The sequence below is a fragment of the Paroedura picta genome, chromosome 8, assembly GCF_049243985.1.
Source record: "Paroedura picta isolate Pp20150507F chromosome 8, Ppicta_v3.0, whole genome shotgun sequence".
Classification (NCBI taxonomy): Eukaryota; Metazoa; Chordata; class Lepidosauria; order Squamata; family Gekkonidae; genus Paroedura; species Paroedura picta.
In genome coordinates, this window is record NC_135376.1 from 68439690 (window position 1) to 68448101 (window position 8412).

At 44.5% G+C, this 8412-nt stretch overlaps 1 protein-coding gene across 4 annotated transcripts in view; it reads right to left on the minus strand.

Moving 5' to 3' along the window:
- Positions 1-7987, minus strand: part of LOC143843704 (heparan sulfate glucosamine 3-O-sulfotransferase 1-like) — an 85498-nt gene extending 77511 nt beyond the window's left edge. For all 4 annotated transcript variants that reach the window (XM_077350207.1, XM_077350212.1, XM_077350210.1 and 1 more), the window contains exon 1: positions 7349-7987. The gene's annotated coding sequence lies outside the window, so the exon portion shown is untranslated. The remainder of the gene's footprint in view (positions 1-7348) is intronic.
- Positions 7988-8412: the final 425 nt, after the last annotated feature.

An 8412-nucleotide genomic window follows, 5' to 3' on the forward strand; every position in this document is an offset into this window, starting at 1 on the left:
GCAGAGCTGCTGCCCCTCACCACTTCCCTCCAATGCAGTTAAGTTAAAGTGAGATTACTTACCTTCTCTGGACTCCAGTCACTTCCATGTGCGATGAGCCTCAGACAGCAAGGAGTTTTATGACTGGGCCCCTTCCCTTTCCACTCCTCCAGGCCCATCACTGACCACTGAGGTGGGCAGGTTGACACAACCAAATATGGTCATATCACAATAATTTTTCAAAAAATTTAAAATACATTACATTTTAGTTAAGTCCCACCCAATCGACAAGACCCTTCTGGGGCCTTCAAGAAACCTTCAGGTTTCATGAAACTCCTGTTGAGAAAGCCTGGTGTAATGTCTGGCTCTGCAACCCTTCTGGTTCCTGAGGTTTTGCAGATAGCTCATAACTGTGTTCAAAAGTGCATAGGAACACTGCTTCTGGCTGCTGTGCTTTGTCTTCTTCTGCTTGCCTGGATTCTCTGACAACCGTTCTTCCTGCACTTTGAGGTTTCTCTCTCTTGTCAATGTAGACAACGTTGCAGATTTTCACAGCTGATGTTTTCAGATGGAGAATTCTGTATCCCTTGCATCCTAATGGATATCCTAGAGCAGGGGTAGTCAATCTGTGGTCCTTCAGATGTTCACAAACTACAATCCCCATGAGCCCCTGCCAGCATTTTAGTGAGCTATCCCCTTTACTGCCCCTGCAAGATTTCCCAGTCATTTCTCTGTACATATGCACAATAGATCTTGCATATATTCCAACAAAAAATACCCAGCAATTTTAAAAATGTTTCTTATTAAGTGTGTGTAAACCAGATTCAGTTCAGGATCACAGCACAAGGTTTTTATAAAGAAAAATCTCCATCATAAAAACTGCAAAAGGGAAGACTTGCTCTCCTCTTGTTGCCAGCCTGATTATGCCATTATGCCACCGCATGCCTGGTAAGAGACTTTTTAAAAAACCCTGCAAATTTCTGACACAAGTTCCCTCCATATTGCATAGTTAAGGCCTTAAGTTTTCTGTCTGCTGGAAGCCTATTCCAATCCCACTTTCAAGACGCTTCAAGACTATGATGTTAGTTTGATTCACATTGATTCTTCTGGCACAAATGTGATCAGCACAGCATTTCACTTCACAAAACAACAAGTGCAATGGCAGATTATCCCCCTCCTTTGTAAAATTACTATATCCTGCAGTCAGATCTGGAGCTGTATTTGGCAGAACACTAGTCACTTATGCATGGGAATGTTCTACTTAGTAGAAGCAAGGAGATTTTCTGCTTTTACTATTAGATATCAATAGTTGCAATCGATTGTGGATGTTCATTCACTTGTACGGCATGTTTCAAAAGCATTTTCTCTTGAACGCTTCTGGGAACCTGCTGGCCCGCGACACTCAGAGACTCCATGTATTTCCTAAATCATGTTTGCTGTAGCGGACAACTTCATTTTGCATCATGAGTCAAAACACTTGCTCCAACTTGTAAGATGGAAAAAGAAAGGCTATCAAGGAGTAAATGGCTCAGCTAAGCAAGCCTGAACTGTCAGGTTTGCAGTCTGAAGACAGATGATGCCATCAAATAAGGTTCTGTGTGAATAATTCTTTTTTTTTAATGTTTGCCTGAAATTGACCCCTCAGAAACATCTTTCTGACACGTTAATCTCTAAACATACTGATGCAGAATTTATGAAGCCAAGCACCAGTGAATAACATTCATTGCAAGAACAAGCAAAGATGAAAATGCTCACGTCGTTTTCGATATAGACTGGTAGGCACAGAGTGAATTATATGTCATTTACAGTATGGTGAACAATGCAGCAGACACTTCTACCCTGCTCAGCGACTTTTAAACCATGTATCATCAAGAAACACATTTTTAGGAGGAAAAAAACCAAAACATTGCATGGTATCCTGTTGCAAGAGCTGGAAAAACCAGTTGGAGATGTCTTTGATGCCCATCATTAAGCACTATGCCAACTGACATTAGAATGGTTTGAACATGAAAAGGAAAAATAATGCATTCAAGAATGTGGGTTGACCAGTGGTTTGCTATCATCAGGAGAGACAGTATGGATAAATGGGAACTATGACTTAGTAGCCAGATGTAACAAACATCTTCAAATTTCTGCTGGCATCTGTGTTTTCTACTATTGGTTTTGTAGCTCATTGCTATTGACATAATTCAGGCAGCTAGTAAATTAAAGAAACAATGCACCAAAAAAAAAGTCAAATTTGATGGCCATCCTTTTTTTATGGTGCAATTTGAGGCCCACTGTTATTCTCCTTCCATCTTGGTAGTACAGTAAGTGCCAATCATATCCAACCAGACTAAGTTTCAGTGTTTTGCAGGCATCAGTGGTTCCAAAGTTCTCAACTTTTTTCATCGCAAACTTCACTTGAGGACAACAAAAATGTAAACACACAATCCTTTTGAAACTATGAATAGTGCAAAATAAAATGTTGGGCAGAAACCATGAAAGGCAAGGAAACACCAACATGAGAAAAGGAAAAAATGGGCATGATCTACAGAAGGATTATAGTTCTGGTTGCTGCATCTCTAAATTGGTACCTTAAAAGCAGGAAAGGGTCTAGAAAAAGGTAACCAAAATGACCTTTGAAAGAACATTTTCACTATGAGGAAGAGCTTGGTGATTTTTCACTTCGGAAAAAAGATGACCATGGAGAGAATATGATAGTTGCTTGTAAAATTATATATTAGATGCAGACACTTTTTATCCTTCTCCCATAAGATTAGAGCACATCAGACATGATGTACAGTAGATTTGTTTATTCCATTTCTTATATATTTAGATTCTGAACACTCAAAAACGAGTATTACTTCACTCAATGAGAAATTCTAGAATTTACACACACAAGATGCAGTGAGGGCCATGAGATAACATGCTTTAATTAAGAGTCAGACAAATCCATTAATTATCAATGAATATTGGTCATAATATTTTATTCATTTTTATATATTAGGATTGATATTCCACCCTATCTTTGAAAACTCGCTCCCATCTTGAACACATGAAGTTGCTGTATGCTGAATCAGACCCTTGGTCCATCAAGGTCAGAGTCATCTTCTCAGTCTGGCACCTACTATTTACATACACCTCATCAAGTCGCAAGCAACTTATAGTGACCTCAATAGGAGAAGTGAGGAGCAGGGGTGATTTGCCATTCCCTTCCTCTGCAGAGACTTCCTTTGTCTCCCATGCATGTACCAGCCCTGCTTAGCTTTTGAGATCTGATGAGATCAGGCTGTGCCATGCTGCCTTCCCTCCCCATCATCTGCTACCTAATCTTTTTAGCTGGAGGTGGTAGGCACAGGAAATGACACTTTCTGCATGAAAATCAAAAACCCTACCTTGGATGAATAGCTTCACCATCCCTAATCTTGAGAAGAAGCAATGCTGGAATCCTTGGCATCTTTGCCCTGCCTATAAGCATTCTGGTTCAGTGCCATACCTAGCCTATCTGGTGTCCAGAGTAGGTAAGTGGGCAGAGCGTGGTGATGCAGGATGGGGGTCAAAGCTTGGTGATGTGGGGGCAAGTAAGGAGCTGTGGCCATTGTATGGAGGCACAGTGGGCAGGTGACCTTGTGAGGCAGACCTGGAAAATCTACCTCCCAGGGAACAAATCCAGAGTTTCTCCCCATAGCCAACTTTTTCAACAATCATGTTTAAGAAAGGCAAGTCTTGGTGTGCTTGGTTACCCTGAGTGGCAAGGAGTGGGTGCAGAGGAGGAGGAAGGAGAATCTGAATGGGCGCTGGGACTGATGGGTGTGCCCACAGAGGCCACCATGGATGTGGAGGCATGAATGGCCCAGTGGCGCCCCCCTCCATGTAGTGCCCAGGGCAACCACCCTGCTTCCAATATGCAACTGTTCTGGTTTGCCACTGTGAGAAAGAATTCCAGATTAGATGAACCATTGAACTAATCCGGCAGGGCTAGTCTTATGTCCATACATTCTTGTGAAGCCCAAGCACTCACAATTCTTCTGTCTCCTTTGAGAGGGACTTAATGTGAGGAAACATGCTAGAAAACTAGGAAATTCTTGGTGCCTTGGAGGAATTCTGCTTCCTACTTCACCAACTGCACAATCCTAAACTAAGTTACCCCCTTTCATGTTATATCCATTGAAATCAATTGGGATTAGAAAGGTGTAATTCTCTTTTGGATTGCCCTGTAAACACTCCTGATATGATAGGACTATACCACATGCTGAATTTTTAATACACGAACTGGAACAAAGAGTAATGGAATCCAGGACTAACAGTAATCATCAGCACACTGCAAAGGGCATTCCTAAATCTTTGATGATTTAAAGTTGAGAATAAAAGGGATTTATCTTTTCAAAGCATTTAAATCCTACATCTCAGCAAAAGTTAATGGCTCACAAAAAATACAATATATCCAATATAATTTACAACAGCCATTAAAATATAGATCTATCAGCAATAAAATTTCATCAATAAAAATGAATAAATATCAACAACTGCAATCACAGATGGGGGAAAGGCAAGCAACAGAACCTATAAAAATATTGCCATCAAGCACCTAATTTATAAGAGCATGCATCGCACAAATGGATGCAGGCCAGAAAATTCTTCTGGGAAGGTAGCAGCAAAAGCTACTGGTAGCCATCCATCCATTTCACTTCATAGGACTATGGGAAAGCACAGGGCCTCTGGCAAAGTTGGGAGACGGGTCTGTAGCTCAGGCACAGAGCATCTGCTTTACATGCAGAAGGCTGCTGCTCCAAGTCCACTTGCAGAGAGGGGCAGTGTAAAACTCTAACTTAATAAATAAATGAGTTCAACCCTTAGCATCTCCTATTGAAAGGATCAGGTGGCAAGTGATATGAAAAGATCTCAATCCAGGCAAAAAAAAAGGTCTGACTCAAGGCAAAATAGTTTTGTTTGTTCATGCAAATCAAGACGGGGCAGGAAAGTAAGAATCCAGGAGGATAAGATTTTATATATTATTTATTATTTTCCCATCCTTCCTCCAAGGAATTTGGGGGAGCAAACATATCCCCCCCCACACACACACACAACAACAACAACAACTTTTTTCTGAGATACATTGGACTGAGAGTGTGTGACTGGCTCAAAGTCACCCAGTTAATTCCATGTTGAACTAGGATTCGAGCTGAGGTCTCTCTGATCCCACACTGACCCTCTAATCATTACAACACACTAGTACAATAGATGAGCACACAGACAACTGCATTCCCCAGGTACAAAATGCAGAACATCCACTGTTGAAAAAACATGATGTCCTTCCTTCAGAAGTACATCCCCTGGAGAGAGATTCTGCCCTCAATGAATAGGTAATAACTTCCTATTTAATGCACTACCTGAAAAAGGGCCTTGGGGAGAAACTAGTTGTAATTTAGCCTCTGACTGAAATCTCAATGTAAACAGCTGGCAAACTGACTAGGCAGACAAAACTTCTATTTCAGTTTAGTCTTGTGTTAAATTATGCCCCCTGTTCCTATCCTTATTTACTTGGGCACCAGTTCCATTCATTTCCAAGGGACTTGCTTCCAGGGAAAGTAGGCTTAAATTGCCCATAATACTGAACTACTTTAGTCTATCCTGTTTCTCTTTCACATCTCAAAAAAGCCTGCAATGAAAACTGACATATCAGATGGATGCCGGGAATGTTTTCTTAAGAAAACGGAGAAGGAGCTTTGCTGCTACACCAAGGATTTGACCCAGGATGAGGCTGATTCCAAGGCACTTTTGGTCTCCCTTTCCCCAGGTCCTGCCATTCATATTGCACATTATACTCAGCTGCATAAACTGCTTAAACTGACATTGCCCGGTGCCATTGGTTTTAAAATGGCTTAAGTGCAAGCAGAATGCCTTAAATATTTGGCAAAGCACCCTGTCAAATGCACCACTGGCAATGCAACAGCTATGATGATGGACAATGTCATTCCCATCACTCAGTATTTTACATATCTCTACAATGCAAAACTAGATCCGTTAGTTTTAAATGGAATGGCCTGGCCCATAAGTCATTCAACCTTCGTTTTTATTTTTTAAAAAATAAATACACTGCATGGTCAACTTCATGTAGTTTGCCTCCATCACCAACTAAACTAGCAGCACATGACAAAAATACAGGAGCAATGCATAAAAAATGTAAAGGAATGAAGTACGAAGTTGAGCTGCATGGGTAAACGGCAGATTTATATGCAAGGACTGCTAGAAGAACTTAGTGTCTGCAAGTTCTCCCTGTCGTTGTCATACTTGCTTGAGACCTTGAATGTGCATGATTACTCTTCAAAGATCTAAGAGAAGTTCAGTACTCATCGCCTAAACAGTGACAATCATTCTATAATTTAAATCAGGAGATTTCACTGTGAAAGGAAAAGTCTATTTAACACTAGCCTTTGTGTGAAAATGACAGCTTAATGAGAGCCATTGCTGGGTTACAAGGATGGTTTTCAATGCCAAGGATTCATCCTGAAAAGGGAGAGGTAATAACGGGGAGTTCAGAGCGTCTGTGTATAATATGCAAAGTGCCTTTCCCATACCACATGACCAGCACATACAGCCCCCAGACTTCAGGGAGTCCAGAGCTTATCTTGAAGGTCAGCATCTGAACCCCTGAAGCAGCTGCCTTAACAAAAATTAAGCTGCTGAAAAGTCAGTGATCTGCCTGTGGATTCCAAAGATCTCTCCAGGATTGCAAAACATGACTGCAGTTTACGGTAAGCCAAATTAGCCTACCCTGCAACTGACACCAGTTTAAAAGGGCATCAGCTTTTCCCAAGTGGGAAATTGAAATTTAGCATTTTGGCAACACAACAATACAACAGAGCCAAGAATCAATATAAGATGCATTTCGGAGATAGGGATGCCAGAACTCTACAGAGAATGTGCAAAGGGGAGGGCTGTACCGGCATTACCTCTTTCTCTTCTAAATATATGTAAATTCATTTGCAACCCTTCATTACTCGTGTGTAAGAAAGACATGACGAAGTCTGCCCACTAGCGATGCCCAATGCTGAACAGTTTTCTTTCCCCCACCTCGAGTGACCTGCAAAGTGCGAGTCGGTTATTTTTAAAGACACAATGCCCCCCCCCTTTACCTGAGCAATAGAGGCAGTCTTAAAACTGTGTTCCATACGATTCTGAGGGCAGAAGCTGAACCCACCTGACCCATTTTTAGGGGGACTCAGTGCACACTCCCTGCCCTGAAGCAACCAAAAGCAGTCGCTGCCGCCCCATGCCAAGTACCTCAGTCCGGGCATCATATATTAGCACGCCCCCTCCCGTTCCCCAAAAGTGCTGCCCCCCCCCCGACGAAAAGCTATGCAAAACCGTCAAGCGTTCTTCTTGCCTCTTTAGGAGCCATGGAGAGCGGCGGTTCTCCAGCAGCAGGCGGTGCACCCCTCCAGCAGGCAGGCAGGCAGGCAGGCAGGCGATCGGGTGGGCTCGCAGGTGCCGGGAGTACCCAAGGCGGGCAGGCGGACTGCTCTCTCGCTTCACCCCACGACGTTCCGGCTGAAGGCTGCGGTACAGTCTGCCCCAGATAAATGCATTAGCAGCAGCCACCTCATGATTCATTCATCAGTCCCAGTGACCAGAACCGCCGCGCGCGAAGGGAGCCCGGGGCGGGGTGGGGGAGAGAAGGCGGGCGGAGGAGGCGAGCGAGGGCTCGGTGCGACCAGCCCAGTCCCCGCTGCAACTCCCGCGCGCGGACTTCATTAATGGCTTCATGACGCCCGGGCTCCTCGCGCGGCTGCCCGGAGCAAGCCAGCTGGAGCGCGCCGCCTCGGCCAGGCGCCCCTCGCGTGCCAGAGGGCGTCTCGACCCGCCTTTGCCCCGCACTGCCGGGCCGGCCGGCTGGGCGTGCGGAGCGGGGAGGAGCTTGGGGAGCAGGTGACTTCCTCGACGGCTCGCGCTCTCCGGAGCCCTCCGCGCCACACGCCGGTCCTAAGGGGCGGGCGCAGAGCCCGGGATGGAAGCGAATCCTGCGCGGGCATCCTGGCCCGTGAACACGCCGCCGGAGCTGCTTTCAGAACGCCGGAGTGCGCGTGGCCGGGGCAGGAGTGGCCAACACCTTCGGAGCAAGTCAAGCAAAGGTCTCGATCCTATGGGGATTTGCTCTGAAAGCAGGCCCATCTACTCCAGGAAGGCTTACTCCTTGGAAAATGAAGGCACCAATTCCAGACCTTTTTTGAAGGCGTTAATTTATAGGGTCGCCACAAGAAGCGACTAGGAGGCCAGAGAGCTTTTCCACACTGTTGACTGATTCCTGATTTTCCTGAGATCGGATTGGGCAGGGTTCTTCTGCCGTTTTGCCCTTCCTCTGCTTTTTCACCGCTGCAGAGTCCTCATGTGGCACCTACTCTTGAATTAGCCTGTGTAGCAGGAACTGCAGGCCTAAGTAATGTTCTTAAA